The sequence below is a fragment of the Jatropha curcas genome, chromosome 7, assembly GCF_041381405.1.
Source record: "Jatropha curcas cultivar XTBG-Jc1 chromosome 7, XTBG_Jcur_1.0, whole genome shotgun sequence".
NCBI classification, from domain to species: domain Eukaryota; kingdom Viridiplantae; phylum Streptophyta; class Magnoliopsida; order Malpighiales; family Euphorbiaceae; genus Jatropha; species Jatropha curcas.
Window position 1 is genome coordinate 9,391,374 of NC_143157.1, and position 13,321 is coordinate 9,404,694.

Sequence of the window (13,321 nt, forward strand, 5' to 3'; positions counted from 1 at the left end):
TACCAATGTTCAAGGGTGGAATGGATTTATCTTATTGAATAAGCTGCATATACTAAAAGGAGAGTTAAAAGAGTGGAAGCGATCAGTTTTAGGGATGTTGGATGTGGAGAAATTGAAATGCTCGACTGAGTTAGCATCTTTGGATTTGAAGGTGGAGCAAGATTATCGTTCTGATGAAAAAGTTAATCTTAAAAGATTATTATTTTTAAAACTTTTAAGTACTCAGAGGCTGAAGAAGGGGATGCCAACACAAGGTATTATCATGTTATAGTTAATAGAAGGGTAGTAAAGAATCAAATCCTAGGTTTAAATTTTCAAGGTAGGTGGATTTTAGAAGTTGATGATGTGAGGGATGTGGTCGATCATTACTTTTCAGATATGTTTCCACTAGACATAGTTATTAGGCCTTATCTAGCCAATGAGGAGGTCCCAAAGTTAACAAAACTCAAATGAATGATCTTGAAACTCCATTTACAAAAGAAGATATAAAGGAAGCCATATGGTGCTGTGGAACTTCTAAAGCTCCAAGACTAGATGGGTTCACTATGGAGTTTTATAATTAATGCTGGGATACAATAAAAGGGGACTTAGTAAGATTTTTTCCAAGATGTCTATGATCATGGTAAGTTTTCTAAGGTGATATCAAGTTTTATCACTTTAATCCCGAAATCTCCGCCACCATAGGGATTGAATGATTATAGACCAATTTCTCTGATTGGGAGTGTGTGTAAATTGGTATCTGAGTTACTTTCTTTAAGATTGAGGCAAGTTATACAATCAATTATAAAAGGGAAACCAAATAACTTTTGTTGGAGAGCATCAAATAATAGATGGCATTTTGAATTACAATGAATTAATAAATGATTTGAAGAAAAGGAGACATAAGGCAATTCTCTTTAAGGCTAACTTCTAAAAAGCATATGATTCGGTTAATTGGAACTTCCTCTTTCGTATGATGTCTAAAATGGGTTTTGGGGAAAATGACAAAGATGGATTAAGGAATGTTTGCGGACTTCTAGGTTATCGGTGCTAGTAAATGGGTGTTCCTACAAAAGAATTTCAAATGTCTAGAAATCCTCTATCTCCTTTTCTTTTTTCTCATAGTGGCTAAAGGTCTAAACATCTTGTTGAGGAATGCAATGACGGCTAGTCTAATATCAGGGGTTAAGGTGGGAGAGGATGAAGTTATAGTATCTCATCTACCATCGCAGATGATTTGGTTATATTTAGTAATGCTGAGGAAGAGCAAAATTAGCAATTTAAAAAGAATCCTGGCATGTTTTCAATTTCTTTCGGGTCTTCATGTTAATTTCAGTAAAAGTAGACTATTTGGGGTAAATCTATATGAAGAAGAGTTGATTAATTTCACTTCAATATTAGAATGCATGCCAAACAAATTTCCCTCTTTATATCTCGGCACTCCCATTGGTAGTAGTCCAAGAAAGACTGGTACATGGACTGTGGTGATTCAACAATTTGAAAAAAGGTTATCTTTATGGAAGGCTAGAAGTTTTACCTTTGGGGTAAGATTGCATTTATCAAGTCTATTCTAGATTCTTTGCCTCTTTACTACATATCTGTGTTTAAAGCCCCTTCAGTGGTAATCAAGTAAATAGAGGCAATTCAAAGGAGGTTCTTGTGAGGAAAATGAATGGATATTGAAAGACTGGTAAACTAGGTTTTTTTGAAAACCATCTGCAGGAATAAAAATATTGGGGGTTATGGTGTCGCTAACTTTAGACAGAAAAACTTAGCTCTTTTGGGTAGGTGGTGATGGAGGTTTAAAGCTAAGAGTGGCTTTCTTTGGAAGAAAATTTTAATCTCTAAATATGCTAATGAGGGTATGTTGCATGTTGATATGGGTAATGAGCTTTAGAAAAAGCTGTCTCTTATGTGGAAAGATATTATGGAGATAGGGGCTTCTTCCCCTTTGAGTCCCTTTTTAAAGAGGGTTTTAGATGAGTATTAGGAAATGGTATTTGATTAATTTTTGGAGGGACTTATGGGTTGAAGATGTGTTGTTGTCTTTATTGTTTCCTAGGTTGTTTATATTAGCTAAAAATAAAAGAGCAAGGGTTTGTGAGTGTAAATATTTTGAAAATAGTAAACGGGTGTGGAGAATAGAGTGGCTGCGTGAATTAAGGAACTTTGAGGAAGAGAATAGGAATGAACTTTTCAAAAGGCTAAAGGATTTATGTGTTTTGCCCAATAATGAGGATAGATTAGTCTAGTCATTCTGTAAATTAGGTAAATTCTCAGTCAAGAATTTGTTATGTTTATGGAAGAGGTTGAGTCAGAAGTGGATAGCATTCCTTATAACCTAAGATTGTTGTGGTCACCTATTATTCCAACAAAAGTCTCATCTTTTCTTTAGAGAGCTATGATTAATAGAATTTCATGTAGAAGTAATCTCCTCAGCCGGCTTATTTTATCAAGTCCTCAAGACTATCTTTGCTCTTTTTGTTCTTTTGTGATTAAGTCTGTTGTTCATCTCCTTCTACTACGTTCTTTTGCCAAAAAGGTTGGAAGGGTGTCTTGCGATGGTGGAATGCAAGCTGAGTATTGCCTAGTTCCTTGATGAATTTGAGTTAGCAATGGCAAAGTATTATGGAAATAAAAGGCAGCTCTCTTTCCTGGAATTCATCAGTATATGTTACTTTGTGGTCGTTGTGGATGCCGAGAGATAAAGTGATTTTCAATAGTGAGAATAAGAGGGCGAAAGAAGAGGTGGATTTGATTAAAGTTAGAAGTTTCAAATTGTTAAAAGTGAAAGTTCAGTTGCAATCTTTTAATCAGGGTGACTGGTTTGCTTTTCCAATAGAGGTCTGAACGTATGATTGTTCAATTGGTAAGAAGTTGTCGATCTCTGTTAAAGAAGCTTTTGGGTGAATCCGATAGTAGGTTTGATGAAGTTCTACACTAATATTTCTTCTCTAGGTAAGTTGGGCCTTGTGGGTGTGTGTGGTGTTTTGAAAGACTGTTCAAGATATGTGAAATGCATTTTTCTTTTATGCGTGGGATTATTGACTCTAATAAAACTGAAATTCTTGCTATTTTTGCAGCCATTGAGTTTATTAGCAGTCGACTTTTAAGTTTTGTCCATTGATTGTGGAATCTGATTCCAAAAATGCATCATGTTAGATCTCGCAAAGGCGTAATAGATGTTGCGTCTCCTTTGAGTTCCCGCAAGTATTCGAATCGCAACGTAGTAATAAAAGATCGATCCCACGAGGAACGGGTTGAGTTCACTTGCTACTTTACTCTTAATGATGTGTTTACAGGAATACGAATATAGAAGTGATTAATTTCTATTTATGCTAAGGCTAATGTTTAATTAAATTTAAAGATAAGTTTGTAGTTAAATACTTAGAATAATTAATCATAAAGACAAGTGTGTAGTAAAATACTTAGACTAATTGATCATACACAGGATTTTCCCTTTCTATATAAAAGCTTGTAATATACAATAAAGAATTCTTTAATCACATATGGTAAGATATAATTCAACTTCTCAGTATAGAATTATACTATCTATTATATGTATTTCTACATATAATAAAAACCTTATCTTGTTAAATATTAAACCTAATTCTTATTCTTTGATTATTTCAATAAGATAGATTTAATTTCAATAGAAATAAGTGAAGTATGCATATGTAAATTCAACTCAATGAATTAAATCTCTTTGATCTTTACTAAACTATTTCCTTCTGAGAATATAATCTAGTAACTTTGATTAAACAAAGACCAAAAGATAACTTAAGGAATTTTTATTCAATACTACCAATTAAAATTGTTGCTTTGCATAGAAGAGTTATGAAGAACAACATACAACAAGTCTATAAAACAAGAGAAAGAAGTAATCTACTCAAGCCTCCGGAGGGCGTCACACCTCGAGGAACTTCTTGGTGTTTTTGGCACAATCAATAACAAGTGACTCTCATCAATCTTGCTCTAAGTACTACTAACACACTTCTCCTAATACAATCTAAGTGTTTTTGTTTCTGAGTCTAATTTTTACTATGAATCTCTATGTCTGTTTCTTTTTTGCTTCACTTTGATTGCTATTTATAGAGGAGGAGAGTGATGGTGGTTTTGGTAGTGATTGGTTGGCCAAAAGGTGCTTGAAGTGACTTCTCTTAGGAAGAGTCCCGACCCTTGCATGGAAAGATATGATCTTCTAATGAAAAGGCATCAATTACGTCTTTTGGAAATCTCGACTCGCGCTCGCGCTTGTAAAGGTCGCGCTCGCGACTTCTGCTCCAAATGCTTCTGTCTCTCAAAAGTTCTTTTCGCGCTCGCGCATATGGAAATCGGGCTCTCGAAATTCGCTGGCAAACCTTCTGCCTCTCAAAAGTGCTTTCTCGCGCCCGTGCAAATGGAAGGTGCGCTCGCGACTTCTGCTCCAAATGCTTCTGACTCTCAGGCATGCTTTTCACGCCCGCGTATGTGAATGTCGCGCTCACGACTTGTCTTTTCTGGGTGTAGGTTGCGCGCGCGACCTCTGGTAGCGCTCGCGACTTGGGCGTTTTTCTTTGTTGCGACTTGCTTCGCGGCGTGAGGGCTGGATCAAGGATTTCTTCCATTTTTTCAACTTGTTTTGGCCCTATTTTTGTATAGAACAAATCTTTGCTCCAACTGTGTTCCTGAAAATTACTTTGAAACAAAACAACACGAACAAACGTAAAATATACAAAAACAATCATGCATTCATGCAATTTATATTAAAATAACATAACAAGATTTGCCCGCTTTGCGAGGCTATCAATAGACCTTAGAGAATGAGGAAAAAATTTAACAGGTTTGATTATATTATGGATCAACTTAAGGAGGTCCAGTTTGTTTTTGTCCATAGAAATTAAAATTTCTTTGCTGACAGTTTAGTGAAAAAGCATGTGGTTGTTGTGTCTCAGTTCCTAGCATGGATTTAATTGTGTCGCTCTTGCTCTGGTTGTGATCGTGGGAGCTGTATTGAGGTGTTAGGTCTGAAGTCTTGCTTCTTAGTAATACCGAACTGTTTCAAAATGCTCATGACTAAGTCCACTATCTTATCTTTGATTTAGTCTTCCTTATTTTTAGTTTTCATTAGCTGATTTTCTATGATTATATTTTTTCATATTCTAATTATTTATTGTTGAGAATATCTTATAACTCTGATTGAGTATACTACTGATATATACTCAATTCACTTTTGAATAATATAAGCTTCTCCATTACTCAATTATCTTTATGGTATCAGAGCAATAATAAACTCCAACGAGTTGAATTTTTTTTTTTCATATCCACACTTTCCAATCTCATAATGTCTTCCACTATAAATGTTGTCAACTTTGATAACACTACCAGCACCAATATTGTAGTGCAATTTAACCTAGCCTCACAATTGCCTATCAAACTCACAAGCAGTGGTAACTACACAACTTGGAAATCCCAAGTTTCCATGCTCATGTATGGACATAATGTTCATGGCTATCTAGATGGTGCCTTCCCTGCTCCACCAAAAATAATTACTATTAACAATGTTACTGCTCCGAATCCAGCTTACCTAAAATGGTTCCAACAAGATAAATTGGTTCATAATGCCATATTAGCTTCTGTTGATCCCACACTTGCTCATTCTGTCACCAATGCTTCCACTGCTCACAAAGCATGGACCTCTCTTCAAACTGCATTTGGTCGCCCTGTAGCCGACTACATGCGCGACATTCGTTCAATTGATGATGAGTTATCCACTACAGGTGAACCTCTCACTGCGCCTTAATGGTTCGGATTCTATAAGGATTAGGACTAGAATATACATCTATTGCTGTAGCCATTCGATTTCGTCCCTCCTCTATCTCCTATGAAGAACTTTATGAACAACTTATTGATCATGAAATTTTTCTCCAAAATGAAGAGGCTAAGAAGACTCGAAATATCACTACTGCAATTGCTCAACGGAACACTTCCAATTCATATCACCAATTTCATCGACAGTCTAATGGTTCCTCAAATACTCAAAATTGGTGTCCTCAATAACCTAGAAATAATTACAATGGTCCTAATCAATGGCGTTCCAACAAAAATTCTCAAGACACTGAGAACCTCATTCGATGTCAACCATGTGGCCGCTTTAATCATACTACTAATGTTTGCCACTCAAAGTCACATGACCATCTACAAGCAAAGGCATTATATGCCAATCACAACTTTCAACAACAACAACCTTGGATCATTGACAACGGTGCCAATCACCACATCGCATCTGATGTAAATGATCTAACCACTTTACATGACTGTCACGATGAAGATGAAATTTACATGGGCAATGGTAACTCAATTCCAATATCTCATACTAGTAACATTGACCTACATGTTTCAAACTACACCTTTCAACTTTCTCGTATTTTATGTTTCCCAACATCACAAATAAACTTATATCTGTCTCTCAATTCCGCATTAACAATAAGACTTCAATTGAATGTTTCCCTTTTCATTATTTTGTGAAGGATCTGATCACGGGGGCGTCTCTAATTCACGGACAAAGTAAAGATGGACTCTATCAATGGCCTCCAAGAAGTCTACATACCAAATGTAATCTAACAGTGTCTCAAGATCTTTGGCATAAGCGTCTAGGCTATCCCAATAGTCAAGTTTTAAATAAAATTCTTCGTAAATTTTCAATCCAGTAACTGATTCATCTACTTCTATTTGTAATTCCTGTCATTCAAATAAAATGCATTGTCTTCCATTTGCAGAAAATCTTCTACAAAGCCCATCTCCTCTATAAATAATATATAGCGATCTTTGGGGACCTTCTCCCACAGTTTCAATTGATCGAAAACGCTACTATATTTTATTTGTAGACCATTTTTCTAGGTTTATATGGTTATACATGATACAATCCAAACAAGAAGTTGTACAAATGTTTTCATCTCTACATCCCTTACTAGAAAAACGTTTTGGCACCGAAATATTATCTCTATACACAGATGGAGGAGGAGAATTTCAAAGCTTGTCTCCATATTTAAAAGCCCATGGCATTGAACATCTAGTTTCACCACCATATACACCTCAACGTGTGGCTCTAGGTGAACGCTGACATCGTCATATAATTGAGACTGCCAAAACACTGTTATATCAAGCCTCTCTTCCATAAAATTTTTGGAGTTTTGCCTATAATCAAGCTATCTATCTCATAAACCATCTAATCACACCAAATCTTAATCATCAAAGTCCTTATGAAATTTTATTTCAGGATGCTCCTAAATATGAGTCTATTAAAGTTTTTAGTTGTCTATGTTACCCATGGCTCCGAGCCCATACAAAAAATAAGCTAGAGCCCTGCTCCTCTCCTTGTGTTTTTTTGGGGTTTTCACATAAACGCTATGCTCATCAATGTTTTAATCTAGTAAAATCCAAGTTATGTTTGTCCATGGATGTTTTGTTTTTTGAAAATAATTTTCCATATGAAAATATTTTTCCACCTTTAAAGATAAAACCACCACCACTTTCTGTACAAATTTACCAAGTCACGTGCTACCCACTAAAACAAAAATTTCTCTATCCAATCTTGATCTTCCAGACTTAGCTAGGACTCCACCACTTTCATCTAGTTCCACTTACTCTGTTCCAACTACGGCATCACCAAGATCAGGTACTTGCACTTCCAATCCTTTACTTACAAGTAATCAACAAACCTACCCAACAACCCTATCACCAAAATTCAACTGCTACATCACCATCCACTACAAATTCAAACTCCAATGTCCTACCTACACCAACCTCTACATCAAATAACACCCTTCCACGAGTACCTACAAATCCCAAACACACGAACTCCATACACCCCATGACTAACAGATCTAAAACTGGAAATCTTTAAACCTAAACAACTTCACACCACAGTTCACCCGATCCCTATTCCTAGAACATACAAGCAAGCTGTTCTACAACCCTTATGGTATACAGCCATGAAGCAAGAGTTCAGTGCACTTATCAGAAACCAGACATGGGATTTGGTCCCTTGTGATTCATCTAAAAATGTGGTTGATTGTAAATGGTTATTTCGGATTAAATATCACCCAAATGGTTCTGTTGACAGGTACAAGGCAAGGCTTGTATCAAGGGCTTCACTCAGCGCCCTGGATTAGATTTTCATTCCATTTTTAGTCCAGTGATTAAGTTAACCACAATCTGACTTATTCTCTCTATTACAACTCAGCAAAACTGGTCTACATGTCAACTTGACGTAAATAATGCTTTCGTTCAAGGTCACTTGGAAGAAGAGGTTTACATGAGACAACCATTGGATTTTGAGCATCCCACACACCCGACACATGTTTGCAAGCTAAAAAAGGCAATTTATGGCCTCAAACAAGCGCCCTGGGTATTGTATATGAGTTGAAGAATTTTTTGGTAACTATTGATTTTTCCAAATCGAAATCTGATCATTCTCTCTTTATATTGCATAAGTTTGGCTTCACTACATATATCTTAGTTCATGAGGATGATATACTTGTCACAGGAAATCAGACATCTGGCATTCAGCAGATTATTAAATTACTGCCCACTCGATTCTCACTTAAAGATCTTGGACCACTACATATTTTTTAGGGATTGAAGTTGTCTCTACTCCAAGCAGATTATTTCTATCTCAACAAAAATACATACAGGATCTTTTAAGTGATGTTGGCATGCAAGTTTACAAGGGAGTCTCTACACCAATGATTTCTACTGATGTCCTCACTAATGCTTCTAATAGTCTATCTACCTAATGGAACTCTTTTTCGACGAGTGATCGGCAAACTTCATTATCTTTCTTTTACTCGACCAAATATTGCATTTAGTGTAAGCAAGTTGTCTCAATTCATTCATGATCCTCATCAAATTCACTGGAAGGCAGCCAAACGATTACTTCGGTATTTGCATCACACTACAAATTACGGTCTCAAATTAGCCAAAGACACAGATAAATGTCTAGTTGCATATTCTGACTCAGATTGGGCTAGAGATCTGTACATCCACCACAGGCTATGTTATCTATTTTGGCAATTCACCCATTTCTTAATCCTCTAAAAAATAAAGAGTTGTTTCCCGATCCTCTACCGAAGCAGAGTACCGTGTCGTTGCTAGCATAGCTGTTAAAGTCAAGTGGATAGTTAATTTACTTCACGAACTACGTGTCTCTACCATTAGTGTTCTACGGATCATGTGTGATAATCTAAGCACCACCTATGTGTGTCATAATCCAGTTCTACACGGTAAGACGAAACATGTTGCAATTGATTCTCACTTTGTCAGGGAATATGTGCAAATAAAGAAATTGAAGTTTATCACCTACACTCAGCTGATCAGTTAGTTGACCTTCTTACTAAGCCACTTCCCAAGTCCTCTTTTCAATTACTTTTAACAAGTTGGGTGTCATTGATATCGCCATACAACTTGTGGGGGCATAATACTGAACTGTTTCGAAATGCTCATGACTAAGTCCACCATCTTATCTTTGATTTAGTCTTCCTTATTTTTAGTTTTCATTAGCTGATTTTCTTTGATTATATTTTTTCATATTCTAGTTATTTATTATTGAGAATATCTTGTAACTCTAATTGAGTATACTGCTTATATATACTCAATTCCCTTTTGAATAATATAAGCTTCTCCATTACTCAATTATCTTTACTTAGTTGGTTTTATTGTCTTCCTGTGTTGTTTTTTTTTTTTTTTTATTACTGTTAGTATCCTTCTCTTATCTTAAGAGAAGCTTTTGCAATTTTTTTTAGTTTTTGTTTTTGCAGTTTTTATTTTTGCAGTTTTTATTCTTGTACTTAGATTCTTTTATCTTATCAATTTGAGTTAGAATGGGTGTAGCTAGGTTAGCTTGTTGGTTAGGGACTAGTTCTCAAATTGGTAAGCTTTAAATTTCCTTTTCAACCCTTTAATAATAAAAAATTTATCATTGCTGATGAAAAAAAGTTTGGGAAAAGAAAAAAATATATAAGACAAAGTAAATAAATCATACATTAAAATAAAATGTAATTTATATATTACTATTCTTATTTTAAAAATTATATACAAATTCCAAATTTATTCTAATTGTATTATATAAATTGAAACTCATTTTCCCTAGACATTTTTGAATTTTTTAGCTCTTTTTTTTAATTTTTTTTCAATCCAATCAACATTTATAAATAGTGTATGACAATACTGAAAGTACTGCAATAATCAAATTCAAAAAATAAAACAATAGTAATATATAATCAACTTTTTTTTTTTTTTGAAAACTTAACAATTCATTAATAATTAATATAAATTGAGTACATCATAATATTCCTATAGGAATAAAAAGATATAAATATAGAAAATTGAAATTTCCTATTTGGAGATATTCTTAATCTTGATAAAAGAGGTTAATCTTCTAGGTAAAAATTGGTCCATTTTCAAATAGGACGACAAAAGAAACTTTTCATAATATTGTTCTGAACATTGTTTTTTTGGAAGCTTATTACTACTGACACCTGCAGAAAAGTTTAATATATCAAACTTTAATAGAAGAACAAATCGCACTATCAAGCTCTATTGGTAAAATAAACTTACTCGAACTTGAAGATCTCCAACCACAAGCAACCAACAATCCATCTTGTATTTTGAACTACCATAAAATAAAATATCCACATAAAAACTCCTCAATAATAAGGAACAACTCCATGAAAAGAGAGAAATTAATAATCTCACTAAGAGGATACCAAAAACACTCAAAACCTATCAACTATTATAGATCTGAGAAACTAAATCCAAATTTTATTCCAAATGATTGTATGTATAAATTATTAGAAACAAAACTAAATAAAACAAAGAAAACGATAGAGAGACCAAAAGAAACAACCGTCGACCAAAGAAGATGATTGGTGGTGATTTAGAAATAAAATCTAGAAGAACACAAAAGAAAGAGAGAGAGCCAGAGAGACGACTAGGGTTTGTGACTCGTTAGTTTAATTTTCTCAACTTTAATATGGATATAAATATATATAAATTTAGATACATAAAGAGATATATGGTATATAAATATAGATAGTGTTCCAATAGTTTTTTAAGTAGCTTTTTGTTAGCCTCCTTTGTTGAATGTTGAAAATAAAAGAAAAAAAATAATATAAAATTAACTTTTGCTCAATCCCACATCGGGGAGATTGAGATTTGAGGGTAGGTGGTTTGGTTATAAAAGGAAGCTAATGTTTAGCTTTCCAAACACACCAAAACACACCAAAACACACTTGAACGTGTTTTATATTAGGGAGTCTTTTGGAATCCCTTAGAGTATAAAATATTTGGGGTGTTTTGAGGGTGTCAAGTAGAAAAATATTTTGTAACTGTGGTTGTAACAATTTGCCGCATAGTGAATATTTTTCTTGATTGTCGTTTGGCAACGGCCGTGGTTTTTCTCCACTTGGGGAGTTTTCCACGTTAAATTATCGTGTTCTCTTTAATTTCTCAGTCATTATTTTATTCTCATTTGTTCCTGCTTGAAGCCGATCCGAAGGGCGGGAAAAATAGCGATTTTCCCAACAAGTGGTATCAGAGCCTAGTTGTTAGGCGGAGCTTTTAGTGTTAAAATAATTTCTTGTAATTATAAGTATGCTCTGTGGTTGCGGCTTAGTCTGATCTTCCACATCAGAAATACTGTTGTTAGAAATTATTTTATTTTAAAAGCAGGTGGAGTTTTGGAAGTCTTGAAGCGGGTGGAGCTTTGCTTTGGTGTGCTTGAGTATCGGTGGTGAATGTCCTGACGATAATTATTGAAGTTATTCTATTCTGATAATATACCGTGCACGTAACTTCTGTCTAGAAGGCCGGATTTTAAGTGGGACCACTTGTGACCCCTCCGTCCAACTGAGATTTTACGTGGAATGGTAATATTGTCTAGGAGATCATTGTGATCTTTCCTGGGTATTGCCGAATCGGTTTACTTCACTAATTATTGGGTTCACTGTTATAAGCATAAGTAAGCATGTCGGTTATGAGATGTGAGATTGAGAAATTTGACGGGAGAATGAATTTTGCACTGTGGCAAGTGCAAGTCAAAGACGTGTTGATTCAGTCTGGACTGCATAAGGTTTTGAAGGGTAAACCAGTCAACGGAAAGAATTCAGGAAAAGACAGTAGCAGTGGAGACTCAGAAAAATCCAAGATTAGCGATGAAGAATGGGAGGAGCTGGATATCAAAGCGGCAAGTCAAATTCGCATGTGTCTAGCAAAAAATGTTCTTGCTAATGTGCTTGGATTGTCCACGACAAAGAAGTTGTGGGAGAAACTGGAAGAATTGTACCAAGGCAAAAATATATCCAATAGGTTATATTTGAAGGAGCAATTTCATACGTTGAAAATGGCAGAAGGTACAAAGCTGTCAGATCATCTGAGTGTTCTTAATGGCATCGTCTCTGAATTAGAAACTCTTGGAGTGCAAACCGAAGATGAAGATAAAGCTCTCCAACTCATCCTGTCACTTCCTTCGACATATGAGCACATGAAACCTGTTCTGAAATATGGTAGTAAGGAAGTGGTGCATGCGGATGTGGTTAGTAAGCTCCTTACTGAGGAGAGAAGACTGAATGAAATGAAAAATAAATCATATGAGGATTCAGCTTTATTTGTCGGTACCAAGAAAAAGAATAAAAGCTCCGGAAAGAGGAAGGTTGTCTGCTGGGTTTGTGGTCAAACTGGACACGTGAGGAAGGATTGCTCGAACGGTGGAGCTGATTCGGCTAGAAGCTCTAACGTTGTTGCTGCCAATGTGATCTCCTGTGGCGAAGGAGATGATGTGTTCTCTCTGTAATTGAGAGATGTGTGTCCTCATGGCATGATTGCTACCCGTTGAGATGCCATGAAAGAGGACGGATTATTGGTAGCTGGTCCACAGAAATGCGCACGGCATTGGTTGACAGTTGATGCAAAGTGTGTGGTGGAAAAAATATGTCGATGGCTAATGAACTCTCGGAAAAGTCAACAGGAGGGTTGCACCATAAACTACTAGCGGGATCCGACATGGCCGATGGAAAATTCTTGGAGTCGGTAAAGTGGTTCCAAGTGGCGATACTCTTTTATGGTGGAGTATGATAATTCTTGACGATAAGAATTATGATTGTCGGTAGCAGACAATGTTGTGTTTTTTTTTTATTTTATTTTCAAGGTGGAGATTGTTAGCCTCCTTTGTTGAATGTTGAAAATAAAAGAAAAAAAATAATATAAAATTAACTTTTGCTCAATCCCACATCGGGGAGATTGAGATTTGAGGGTAGGTGGTTTGGTTATAAAAGGAAGCTAATGTTTAGCTTTCCAAACACACCAA